This window comes from Lethenteron reissneri, chromosome 38 (assembly GCF_015708825.2).
Source record: "Lethenteron reissneri isolate LAM-NWPU_2019-01 chromosome 38, ASM1570882v1, whole genome shotgun sequence".
Taxonomy (NCBI): Eukaryota; Metazoa; Chordata; class Hyperoartia; order Petromyzontiformes; family Petromyzontidae; genus Lethenteron; species Lethenteron reissneri.
In genome coordinates, this window is record NC_083816.1 from 9,356,281 (window position 1) to 9,369,433 (window position 13,153).

Sequence of the window (13,153 nt, forward strand, 5' to 3'; positions counted from 1 at the left end):
CACCCAGCCCCACCACTCCCACCCCCCACCCAGCCCCTCCCCACCCTCCCCTCCCCACCTAGCCCCTCCCCACCCTCCCCTCCCCACCCAGCCCCTCCCTCTCCACCCAACCCCTCCCCACCCTTCCCTCTCCACCTAGCCCCACCCCTCCCATTTTTGGATGCACGACGGACGGACGGACACAATAATCCCCTGTGGGCTGGTGGAACCAGGAGGTTCCTACCAGTATCATTAGACCTACTTTGCCAGTACCAAAATATAATAATAGGGGTTTTCCCCTTTTTTTCTGGCAACAAAACTGAAACCTTTTACAAGGATTCATGTCTGCATTAACCACAATACCTGCAGTCAAAATGCAGTACAAAAAAAACGATAGTGCTAACATCCATTTCTCTCCTGCACCACAAATCAATTTCACCTGAACACACGTGCACGAATGCATACACGAACACATTATAATAGGAGTCATGATTTCGCTTGTTGAGTCGGGCAAGGCTCACGAAGTCTCACGGCTCTTTTTTCAGGACGGCCCTTGTCACATTTTGTCAGTAGGGGGCGATGGTTGCTATATATGATTACACAGTACGTACTGGAAACCAATGGAGTAATTTTCAGGTTGAATTTTTTTTATTTGTGACATATTTGGGCCATGACACCATATTTATGATTGATATACCCGCAGTATTCATTATGGCGGTCGTTAGATTTGAGCCGTGTGCCTCTGCAACGGTTGGTAATGTCATAAGCCACGGGCTATCCACTTGCTGATTGAAGATCTCCCCACACCATCATCATCCCTCATGGCCAAGTGATGCCACCATCCCTCTCACTGCTGCACGTGAGCTCATCTCATCTCCACGGTGGTCATCATCTCAGCAGCATTATCTCGTTCTGATGTACCGACACCTAAATTTTTCAATGACAAATCTAAATATTACCGAGGAAGTAAGAGATTGCGTTGTTTGGAGCCAGCGAACTGAGTTGGTTTCTTGGCTGAAGTTCACATCAGTGGCAAATGATATCTGAACTGATCCTGAGCACCGATCTTCCTCAACCTGCAATGGCCAAAATAGTAAAGTATGGTGTGGGAAAGCCTTTATCAGGAGTAGATTCACAGAGATCTTTTTAATTACGTAAAGACATAATTTTACGCGTAAAAATAAGTTGGTAACAAAAGGGGGTTAAACCTCTGCTGAGCTGTACCATATACAGTTTTCTGAATTGGAAAAAAATTAAATCATACGAACACTATAGCCACGAGAACACACAAAAAGAAAATTTATTCACTGACACTGAATAGAATTAATAACCTTCATATAATTATAATATTCATGACGTTCATGCAAATGAGGTTGGTTGTAACTGCTCCTGGCAAAAGAACCCCACGATATTATATTCTTGGTTATTTCGGTAAAGTCACGTACGTGAACCAAGAATATGAATCCCTGCAGTCACGAAAGCTTTAAATCAAAAATTTACCCCACAATAGTTAAGGTTTTAAATTAGATTACAGAGTCCGTTTAACACGTAGGCTTTCACGACCAATATTATCCATATTATTAGTACAGTAATTAACAATGTTGTGGGTTTATTCTCCAACACACTGGTGTGCTGTACTAGTAACGAATTGGCATGTTTTGTTTAGTGACAAACCTTACTAATTGGCTGTGTCAGGTGGTGGTGGGTTTTAACGACACATTTATATTTACGCAATCTCATCCAAAAAAACGTCTTATAGACTACACAGCCCTTTTGTAAAACCACTCCTGAATCAGGGCCTCCATGTGCCATGCGGTTTGTGGAGGTTAATTAACCACACTTCACCATGCTGGTCAGTGTGGATTGGTGAAAGCATAGACGTGGGAGCATAGGAGTACATCATGTTTTATGTGGCGCTGTCCTCTGCTCCCCACCACGTTTCCACGAAGCCTATTACACATGTTATGCACTATCCAGGCAATAACCGGCTTGGGATTCAAGATCTAACGAGATTGCCCGCATCCTAGGCGATTTGGTCATAGACTTAAATAAGATCCATCATCATTATCATCGGCAGCCATGGTCAGTCCACTGCTGAATGAAGGCCTCCCCAAGCCGGCACCACCTCACATGATCCTATTATATAATCATCCACATAGCAACTGCGTACGAACTGGTTTCATCACTCCATCCCCTCGGTAAATATCCTCTCAGAGGGTTTCCATCCTTTGCATCAGATTAATAGGATATACATTTCTTTGGAATTTAACACAGAAAAACAGTAACACTTCATCACTAAGTTTGTTTGAGAATCTGTTCCAAAGACCCACACTCCGAAGCACACCCATTTATCCTTCATACATATGAATAAAAATACGCAGGTTTATTTTCTAAAATAGACAAAAAAAGTAAAAAGAAACATAGCAAATTGCAGAGGCTGAAAAGAGGAAATGATGGGCGGTATAATTTCCCAAAATTAGATATTCCGTCCTTGGAAACTGCATAACAGTGGGGCATAAAGGAAACATCGTAAAATAAAAGAGATTTGGAAGCACTCATGTCAGAGCCAATGCACTGGAGTGCTGATCAACATTGCACAGCTGTATTATAAATATAATCACGATATAACCTGATTTATGACCAATATCAAAAACACATAAAACGTATGCAGTTTGGTGCAATTAACAAACATTTCGTTTTCTCATGTATTTTTCATTAACTTAAATTTAGAAAATGTTCCACCCCATCCCAAATATTATCCTGATTGTGCTGTCAGCATCATATCATGAGATCAGTCCACAGAAGCAAATATCAGACCTTCCTCAAGTGACCTCTGACCTACACAGTATTGGGCAGCACTTTCTCACCCACCCAAGACAGTCAAACCTATATCTTAATTATCTTAGGATTGTGCCAAATTAGGTGTCAAACCAAATTGAATGTGACGTCCGTTTTTGTGTGCAGTCATTTGTGCTCAGGCTGAGATCATCAACACACTACAATAGACAACCAAGTTTAATCGCCTGGTATTCAGGAGGTCGTGGGTTCCATCACGACTCTGACGCCTGTATTTTAGAAGTTTGTATATTCTCCCCGTGGTTGCGTGGATTTTTCTCCGGGTCCTCCGGTTTTTCCCTCCACATTTTGGAATACGTGTTTAAGAGTATTTGGCTGCTTGACGTCCACATGATAAGCAACTTCATTGAGCTATCATTTGTGGCCGTCTCGCTTCTGAAAAAGAGCTATATAACTCAGTGGGCCTTTCTTGGTAAAATAAAATAAAAAATGTAGTTTAGTTTAATCACAAGTGGCAGCCTCTGCAGGGCCAGCTCAGCATGCTGAGCTCCAAGCAACTAAGCCATCTGAAGTTATCAATATTTTCCATTCAGGAGAAGCATAAAAAAGAGAACTTTATACGTCAAAAAAAGATGAGTAAAATATTTAGAAGATGTTTTAATCCTATAGTTAGTAAAACAACAATAGCGTATAGTCCTTTTGGATCCTTGTTGGTCATGAGGTTGTGTGACCGTAGGTGACAAACTGGTCAGTGTGGGTTAGCGAAGTGGTGGTCACGATCGGTGCGAATATCATTCGCCAATGATGTTAGCCGTGGTGGGGAAGCATACACGGGTAGGATAACCACTGCACAACTATTTATGTAATTAATAATTTTTTTAAATATATTTTTAAAATATATAAGAAATCCAGATTATAAAGTCATCATTTGACTTCATAAAGGTTTTTTTGGGGGGGTTACATCGCGTAAGTATAAATATGTCGTTAATTAGCAAGGTCTGTCACGCAAACAAAATGTGCCAATTAGTTGCTAGTTCAGCCCATCGGTGTGTTGGAAAGTAAATCCACAACACTTACAATGTGAGTACTGTGAAGTTTCGCCGGTAATTACATCCAGCATCATCGGGCGATTTTGCTAGAATTGTGAAGAGATTTAGCTCCTGGTCGCGAAAGCCTGTATGTGACGAACTTTTAATTTCACTACTTTCGGTAACATATATTACATATATAATAGAAGTGTACTGATGCATCGATTAATCGATTAATATAGTTATTATGTCATGGTAAACATCAAATCACACTGTTAAGAATACATTTTTCAAAATGTAATATGCATGTGTAGTGACACAGCGCCGACTGCTGTCCAACAGCGGCAACTGCGGTGGACAGCGCACTCACGCCGTTGAGCATATACACGGCGTGTGTTTGTGTGTGCCGGCAGGGCGGAGGAACTGGGACAAGGGTCACGGAAGACCTCATCGGGAAGCCCCTGGAACCCGCTAGTGGATTCGAGAAGGGAGGCGCGGCCAGGGTAGAGCCAGGCCGCGCCGAGTTGAACCTAAAGAGTGTTCATAAAGAAGATGCCTCCTGCAGCTACCTCGTCTCCGACTTGTGCTACACTACACATGTCATGGGTTCACGTGACCTTCGCAGCCACTAGGCATGCGACCATTCATTCCTGTATGGCATAGGAAAGAATAGAGACTCTTAAATCAAATGGCGACAATTCATTTACTTGCCGGTGGGAGGGAATCATTCAATTCCAGAAATATACGACACATGCATAATGAACACTAATTGTAACGCAGGTGAGTTTGCATGTTTGAAATCCCAGTGCTTTGTTTTCAAGACACGGCAACGTACGTTCTTCTATCCTTACGCTCAGCATACAGTAGGTGAACAATGACAACGAAAGCGACTATAAATAGGCCATATCGTAATCATCATCAATCAGCGCGTTTCACCTTGACACCCCATCCACACAGCGCCCCGCAAACTCCCCGAGCTCGCTTTTGAAGAACTGGAAAATGCAGTTCTGCGTGCGCGCTCAGCAATTATTGCGGATCTGTGCCAACCGTGATGGCGCTGCATGCATGCGCCTCTGTGATCTTGATAACCCGACCGACACCACCAGCGGAAGCGGCATCGGACCCTGGCCTGGGTTACGTTCCAAGGTCAAGACAGCCGAAATATGAGCACCTGGGCCAGCCGTGGTAATTGCCATCGAGAGTGCGGTAAAGATGAGATGTGCTCGCCTCCTGATCAGCCTCCCATGTGTTGCGCTGGCCTTAACCGGTGCTCGCTAGCAATATTTGTTTTCATGGTTATTTTGGTAAAGTCGCGTAGAAGGGACATAATAAAATAATAAAAATAAAACATTATATGTTTTTTTTCCCTTCTACGTGACTTTACCGAAAGAACCAAGAAGATGAATCCCTGCAGTCACGAAAGCTTTAAATCGAAATATTAGTTTTATCTACCATTGGTCTATCCACTATAGATGACTAACCAGGGCTGGGTTTCTTAATATATTACTACTATATATACTGTATGCCTATTAATGTCACGTGACTCCTCTTTGTATTATAAAGATTAATTGGCCAGAAGTGAAACGGCTTCTGCCACTGAGCGCGGACAGAGGTCACGTTAACGAGTAACATTTGCCACCCCGGCGTCTTAGACGCGAAGACAAAGTGCCCTGGAAAGGGCATCAATGAATTATGGAGGTTTGCTGGTCGCTGCACCCGATGGGAGTGACATCACACATTCGGTGCCGGAAACTGAATTCGCTATTTTTAAATCACGGTTGCTGAATAAAGGCCACGCATTCCCCTCCCCCAATAAAATCGCACGCCAAGTGGCCAGCAATAAGAAGAAGCACTGTTGAATGTGTAATAGCTACGAGTTAACGCCGTCATTGATGTGCATAAATTGTCTCACCTGGGTATAAAAATGAATAACTGTCTACCTAAAAAGTAAAAACACCACCTACCCACTTACATACTCACCCATTTACGTATTTACCTGCCTATCTACCATCTCAGGCACCCACCTATTTACTCACCTACCCAATTACCCACCTACCTACTTACTCACCCATGCATGCATCGACCCTCCTACCCATTTACCCACCCACCCAAATACATACCCACCGACCAACCTACCCACCAACCAACCTACCAATCCAGCCACCCACCCAAATACATACCCACCGACCAACCTACCCACCAACCAACCTACCCATCCAGCCACTCACCCACCCAACCACCCAGGGTTGTTGTTCCTGCGTTAGGTGGTGCAAGGTGGGTTACTACTCTCAGCATCGTGAGAGGTGGCAGCGGTTTGGGGAGGCTTCCATTTCCACCAGTGTCCTTCATCGCAAGGCCACTGGCAGCCTCTGGTGGCCTTTAGTGCGGCCCCCGACAATACACAACATGTGAAAACAACCCGGACCTCCTATTAGCACGGTTGGTTACGTACGGTGCGAAAGAAGTTCAAAATACATACACACCCCTTGCCCTCACATTGATGTCTTATTGGCGAAAGTGGCCCCCTCTGACAATGAGTGAAGAACACTGATCTAGACCATCCAGCGGAGGACGGTGACATACGCACCTGGACAAAAAAGAGGATGGATGGGAGGGAATTTAAAAGTCGAGGAATGCGAGGAAAGACGCAGCAGATAACAAATGTTTAATTTTCGATTTAAAGCTTTCGTGACTACAGGGATTCATCTTCTTGGTTCTTTCGGTAAAGTCACGTAGAAGGAAAATAATAAAATAATAAAAAAGTTCAACATAATAAAATAATATAAAAAATAAAATTCTATTATTTTATTGTATAATATTATTATATTATGTTTTATTTGTATTATTTTATTATTTTCCTTCTACGTGACTTTACCGAATGAACCAAGAAGAAAAACAAATGTTTACATCACCGTCAACCCGTCACCATGCGAATCTCCGTCAACATGCACACCACCATCGCTGTATATGCCCCCCCCCCCACCACCACCGCAACCACCTCTCCTCTCCCTGGCTTCTGATCGCTCACGCATTCCCACGGGAGGTTCGTCCCTGGGCTGTGTTCTTCCCCAAATGGAAGAGGCCTTTCTGAGCCACTCGTTTATAATCAGCCCGCCGAGAGAGAGAGAGAGAATATTCTAATGCCTATTCCAATTAACGCCCTCTCTCTCTCCCGCAAAGCTTGTTATCACCCTTTACCCACCATTTGTCCAGTGGGTTTTAGATTCGCCCTGCAAACTCTTGTAAAAAAAAAATTAAGATATATTCGCAGTACGTGTGTGAGGTTTTTTTTTCTCCCCCCCCCCTCCCCAATTCTCATTAAATAAATAAATGCTAAACCATCTTCCATCAAGAAGGTTTTGTTTGTGTCGTTAACCCGTCGGGTGGTGGCGGGTTCACGACACATTTATACTTACGCGATCTAATCCTAAAATATATTTTTTATTATTAATTCTAATGCTCGCGAAAGCCTACATCTCCATGAGCACAAGCACTGTGCCATGTTAGAATCGGAAAGCGATGTATTTCATTAGCTTTATTATACTTTTTTTATATTTGAAAACCCTTAAGCGATTATTGTGCAGCAGTGGTTGCACTGGTCAGCGCTCGGCGGTATAACACCGAGCAACTCGGCAAAATCGAGCTTGATTCCGGGCCGCGGCTCAAACCAGTGGCAATTGATGCTTCATCTGAGCCAGTCCCGACCCCCCCCCCTCTACTCCATCCCCGCAATCTCCAACCCACACTGACCAATGTCCGACACCATTGGGGTTTTAAGGACGCCTTCAACCAGCTGTACAGGGTGGTCCAAGTGTCTCGTGACCCCCCCCCCCCCCCCCCCCAATTAATTCACCCTTAACATATCTGTTTCCTTTGCGTATTAATTTCTGTTTTAAATAAATCTTACTTGAAAAAAAAAATTAAGTCTTAAAGGATGAAATAGGGGGGGGGGGGGGGCGGGTCACAAGACATCCGGACCACACTGCGGATTGACAAAAGGGATGTAACCTCTTCTTGGTTCTTTCGGTAAAGTCACGTAGAATGGAAATAATAAAATAATAAAAATTAAACATAATAAAATCATTCTCACGACGTTTCGGCCACAACGCAAACAGCCGTCCTCAGGTGGAGAGCAGGTCTGTCGAGTAGACAGAATCCCTGCAGTCACGAAAGCTTTAAATCTAAATTTAGGAATGTAACCTGTTCGATATACTAATTGAAGTGGATGTACCGCTCTGCACGGCCCCGTGTTAGAATTGACACGACATTTTCAACAAAGGGGGCTTCCTCTGAAGAGATGTATAACCCGTCATGCCACCGCACAGATCATCCTTGTTAACCCGCGCAAGGCCCGCTACACGTGGCGGACGCTGCGATTGCAAACACGTACACGGCAGAGCGCGCACGTGCTTTATAGAGGCACGCCGCAATGGCCAGTCTCGTGTCCATTAAAGGAAATGTGAGAACTTCAGGAAATTGCACATCAAGAGGGCATGAGCAGAGGTGGACGAAGCCCCCTTTAAATTTCGATTTAAAGCTTTTGTGACTGCAGGAACTCGTCTTCTTGGTTCTTTCGGTAAAGTCACGTAGAATATTTTATTATGTTTTATTTGTATTATTTTATTATATTTTATTTTTATTATTTTATTATTCCCTTCTACGTGAATTTACCGAAAGAACCAAGCAGATGAAGCCCCCCTTTCATTTGATGCCGGTGATGTGCTCCTCTGCTTGTTTGTTAGTGTGGGGAGGTAATTATAGCGGGCAGCGTTAGAACGCGTCATTGTACACCGTACGTAGGCCTGACATTGTTTGTGTAAAGGTGGTTGGGTGGATGCGTGAGTGAGTGGGTTTCTAAGTAGGGCAGGTGGTTGTGTTGGTGGGTAGGTAAGTATGTGGGTATATATGCCAGTCATCTCAGTCAGTCAAACCATGACACCTGGGTCTGTCCCATGACCTCCTGCAAGCGGGCGTTCGACACTTCACGTGGCCTCAAAGTGCACGTAGCCTGGCACAAGCGTCGTGGTGACGTCGCCGCCACTTAGTGGCGAATAGCGGTTGTTGTTGTTGAAAATGCGTGTCGTTTGAAATATTTTTTGTCGCATGACAGTCAAACCTATATTATAATTAGGGGCCGTCCATAAATGACGTCACGCGATTTTGGACGATTTTTGACCCCCCCCCCCTTCGTCACACGGCGTCACAAAAAGTCAGACCCCCCCTCGAATATGACGTCACAAAGCTCTGCCCCCACCCCCAAAAATAAAACATGCTTCAAATCGCTTTAAACTGTTGTCATTGTAGTGCGTATTTAATGTGGCACTGCACTCTGATGTTGTAGGAGAACACATGAAAAAGTCAATTTAATTAAGTAGAACGTGTTGTCTATATTGATTTAAAGTTGCGAATTTTGATGTGACGACACATTTCTTACACACCCCCCCCCCCTCGTCACACATCGTCACAAATGTCTGACCCCCCCCCCTCCAGGTGCGTGACGTCATTTATGGACAGACCCTTATCAGAGCTAGAGTTTCGCCAAATTAAGCGCAGAACCAAATTTTACGTGGTGTTTTTTTTTACGGTCATTGGTGATTCGGCTGAGATCATCGAACGAACTACACTTGAGTACGCGCTTTAATAAGAGGCAACTTGGTGGATTCCAGCGCATATCCCAGCAGTTTGTTCTGACCTCTAAGCCACGCGACAGTTATATTGAACACAAAGCATGGATGTTGAACGTTAACGCGTAGGCTTTCGCGGCCAATATCATCCATAATACAGGTTTTTGGGGTGAAATCGCGTTAAAAATAAATGTGTCGTTAAATCCGCAAAATCTAGCTGTCCGACTGATGATGTTCGTTGTAATTATTGGCGAAGCGTCTGGTGGATTTACTCTCCAACACAGCGGTGTGCTGCACTAGTAACGAAATGGCATGTTCTTCTTGGTTCTTTCGGTAAAGTCACGTAGAAGGGAAGTAATAAAATAATAAAAATAAAACATAATAAAACAATTCTCACGACGTTTCGGCCGCAACGCAAGCAGCCGTCCTCAGGTGAAAAACCAGGTCTGTCGAGGCGACAGCGTCTGAAAGAAAAAAAATGGCATGTTCTGTTTACGTAACATACCTTACGAATTGGCTGTGTCGGGTGGTGGCGGGTTTAACGACACATTTATATTTACGCAATCTAACTTCCAAAAAAAATCTGTATTATGTTGAACTTCTTTCGCACCGTACGTCGTAGCCAACCGTGCGAATCGGAGGTGCGGGGGAAGGACAATGAACAATGAGCCAAGTGCCTTCCGATCACAACCTAACCATAATCACTGACATAATATTTACATACATATGTATTAGTTAAATTATGTATTTTTTGTGTATTTGGTGCTCCAACTGTGTAAGAGTCACGTGTAAAAGCATGCACTAAATAAATTATCACTCACCATAATCACTCGCAACTGAACGAGAGAAAATTATACCATCACCACACGTGGAAAACCACCGGCTGATCGATACACTTATGTATTTTATTCTAAAATAATTCTATGAGAACGTTTTGAGATATTATATACAGTATATGCTTCGCAAGTGTAACTACTATCAGAACAGGAAAATACACCAATCGTAGAAAACAACATGTTGAACCGTTTGAGTTTAACTTATCCATGAATGTTTTCATGCATGATCGTCGTTCGGTCACGTGTACTCTTTATTTTTGACGATGGCCTGAAACCAGACGACCACGTGCAGTTCTTCAGGAATTGATCATGGATGTGTTGCATATTGCACAAAAGCGGAGTGCTTTTTCACCTTCTTGCGTGCTCTTTGAAAGTCATTGAAGACGGAAAATATCCCTTTACAGCTCTTACAGTGGTGTCACAGCTGATTTCACTGTGACAATGTTACGCATCTCGATTTAAAGCTTTCGTGACTGCAGAGATTCATCTTCTTGGTTCTTTCGGTAAAGTCGCGTAGAAGGGAAATAATAAAATAATAAAACATACTAAAATACAATAAAAATAAAAGAATGGTTTATTTTTTATTATTTTATTATTTCCCTTCTACGTGACTTTACCGAAAGAACCAAGAAAATGTTACGCGTTTTACAGATGCAAAACTTACGTAATTCGGTCCACATTATTAATGGGACAAAAAAAAGAACAACCACGTTGAAGGGTTAAGATCGTGTAAGGTCAATTTAATTTTTAATTTGCATAAGAAATAGACAATCTGAAAATAGATTTGTATTGGTCCCAGAAGTAGTACAGCTGGCACCTGCGAAAAAAAAAACAGGGTGACGTCAAAAATGGCACCATCTGCTTATAGGCTTAATAAATAATGGTGGCTGTGGGACTGGGAATAGGATAATGCATTGATGATGATGATGACCTTCGAATGGAACCAATAACCCACTGAGGCTCACTTCTAAGGACCCAATTAATCTGCAGACTTTGTAAAGCGTGTGACGCCATCGCAATGGGTCTCTGCTGATGACGACGAGTCATGAAATTGATTGACCCCCCCCCCCCTAGCAATTCGATTAATTTCCACAATTCTGCATCTTGATTTTATTCTAGAATCTATATTTTTTGTCTCGCTTTTACCGCGCGTTTGCAACGGTTTTTAATCCTTTATATTAAGTTCGATTGCTTGCTTGCGTGCTTGCTTGCTTGCTTACGACCGTGCAAATCTTTCTGTCGTTTTTTAACCCACTTACCGTGATCCCATCGAGCTGACATTTTGCACACAGACTCGTTGTGCGAGACAATTAATGTTCGTGAAAATTTTTTCCAAAAATTTTACACTGTTTAGGGAAAACAAATTAAATATTTAATTACCAATTGCTTAATGGTGGCAGGCATTCATCTGACCCATAGGTGGCAGCCATCTCAAGCCAGAGGACGAGAGGACTCTAGCCGCCACGCATATCAAGGATTTATAGTGAAAAACTTTGTTTTTACGGGTTATACTTGTCCCTCTTTGCCTTGTTGTTACGTATGTGTGTTCAAATTATATCGCACCGTACGTAGCCAATCGTGCTAATTGGAGGTGCGGAATATTACAATTCTGTTGACTCCACAAACCTTTAGCATTCATCACAAACGGAGGGTTGCGGCGGCAGGATGTTGACTAGGGTGGTCCAGACCCTCTCTCTCCCTGGCGACGGACTCCAGCACAACATTACTAGTTTTCGTGGTTGCAGGGACCTATACCACTGGTCAAAAAAAATCTGGCCTGGACTTTTGCAGCTGTTTTAGACTAATTTCAGGGTGCTGATTCCAAATCTGATCTCAGATTTGCTCTATCACATCTCATTTTTATGCTATCGGCATACTCCATTTTCATTGATTATAGCCGAAATTAACTCTGTCACTTATGATTGCAAGTTGTTGCGAGTCAGTGACTGCTTTAGTGTTAAAATATGGTGCTGTATTTTTAGGATAGTGTGTTTATAATATCATTTTATGTAGATATCCAAATTTATTTAATATTTTTCTTCTGCAGTTTTTATTGAAAATGCAATATTTGATATCTCAACAACCTGATGTGATAGACAAAAACTGATGCCAGATTTGGAATCAGCACCCCAAAATTACATTAAAACTGTTGGAATACCTTATTCCAGAAAAAGTGTGTTGACCAGTGTTATCGAACACAGGCGGTGGTCACCGCATCACGCGCTTTCAATTGCGCTTCTGCGGCCGTCTGGAACGCTCTTCCTTCCGATATTAAGAATCCACTGGTGTTGATTTGAAGCTTTCGTGACTGCAGGAATCCATAATCTTGCCTTAGCAGCAAATCATGCTTTCCCACCTGATGACGGACGCTTGTGTTGCGCCCGAAACGTCGTGATTTATGTTATTTTAAACCTACGTGACTTTACCGAAAGAACCAAAGAGTATGGAATCCACTGATGCTATGCACTTTTAAATAATCTGAAACGAATTTCTTCAGAGCTGCTTACGGTGCTTCGTTTTTCGTCCTTCCCCCACACCTCCGGTGCGAAATAAGTTCAACACACACGCATGCACACATACAAACCACTTCAGTGTGAAATAATAGTTGTTGTTGCACGACAAATACATCAGCAACATGAAAAAGACTGATAACCAATCCTGGAAACACGGTGGAGCGGTGGGGGAAAGGGCAACATTGGAGATATAAGACCCCGGTGAGCAGTTACATAACTCGAGAACGTGTCCCTGTGCGCGCCCTCGCCTCCAAGCAGTGGATTTCAAATTAGGGGATCTAATAAATGTTGATTTGAAGCTTTCGTGACTGCAGTAATCCATACTCTTTGGTTATTTCGGTAAAGTCACGTACAGGTAGAAATTAAATTCAATAAAA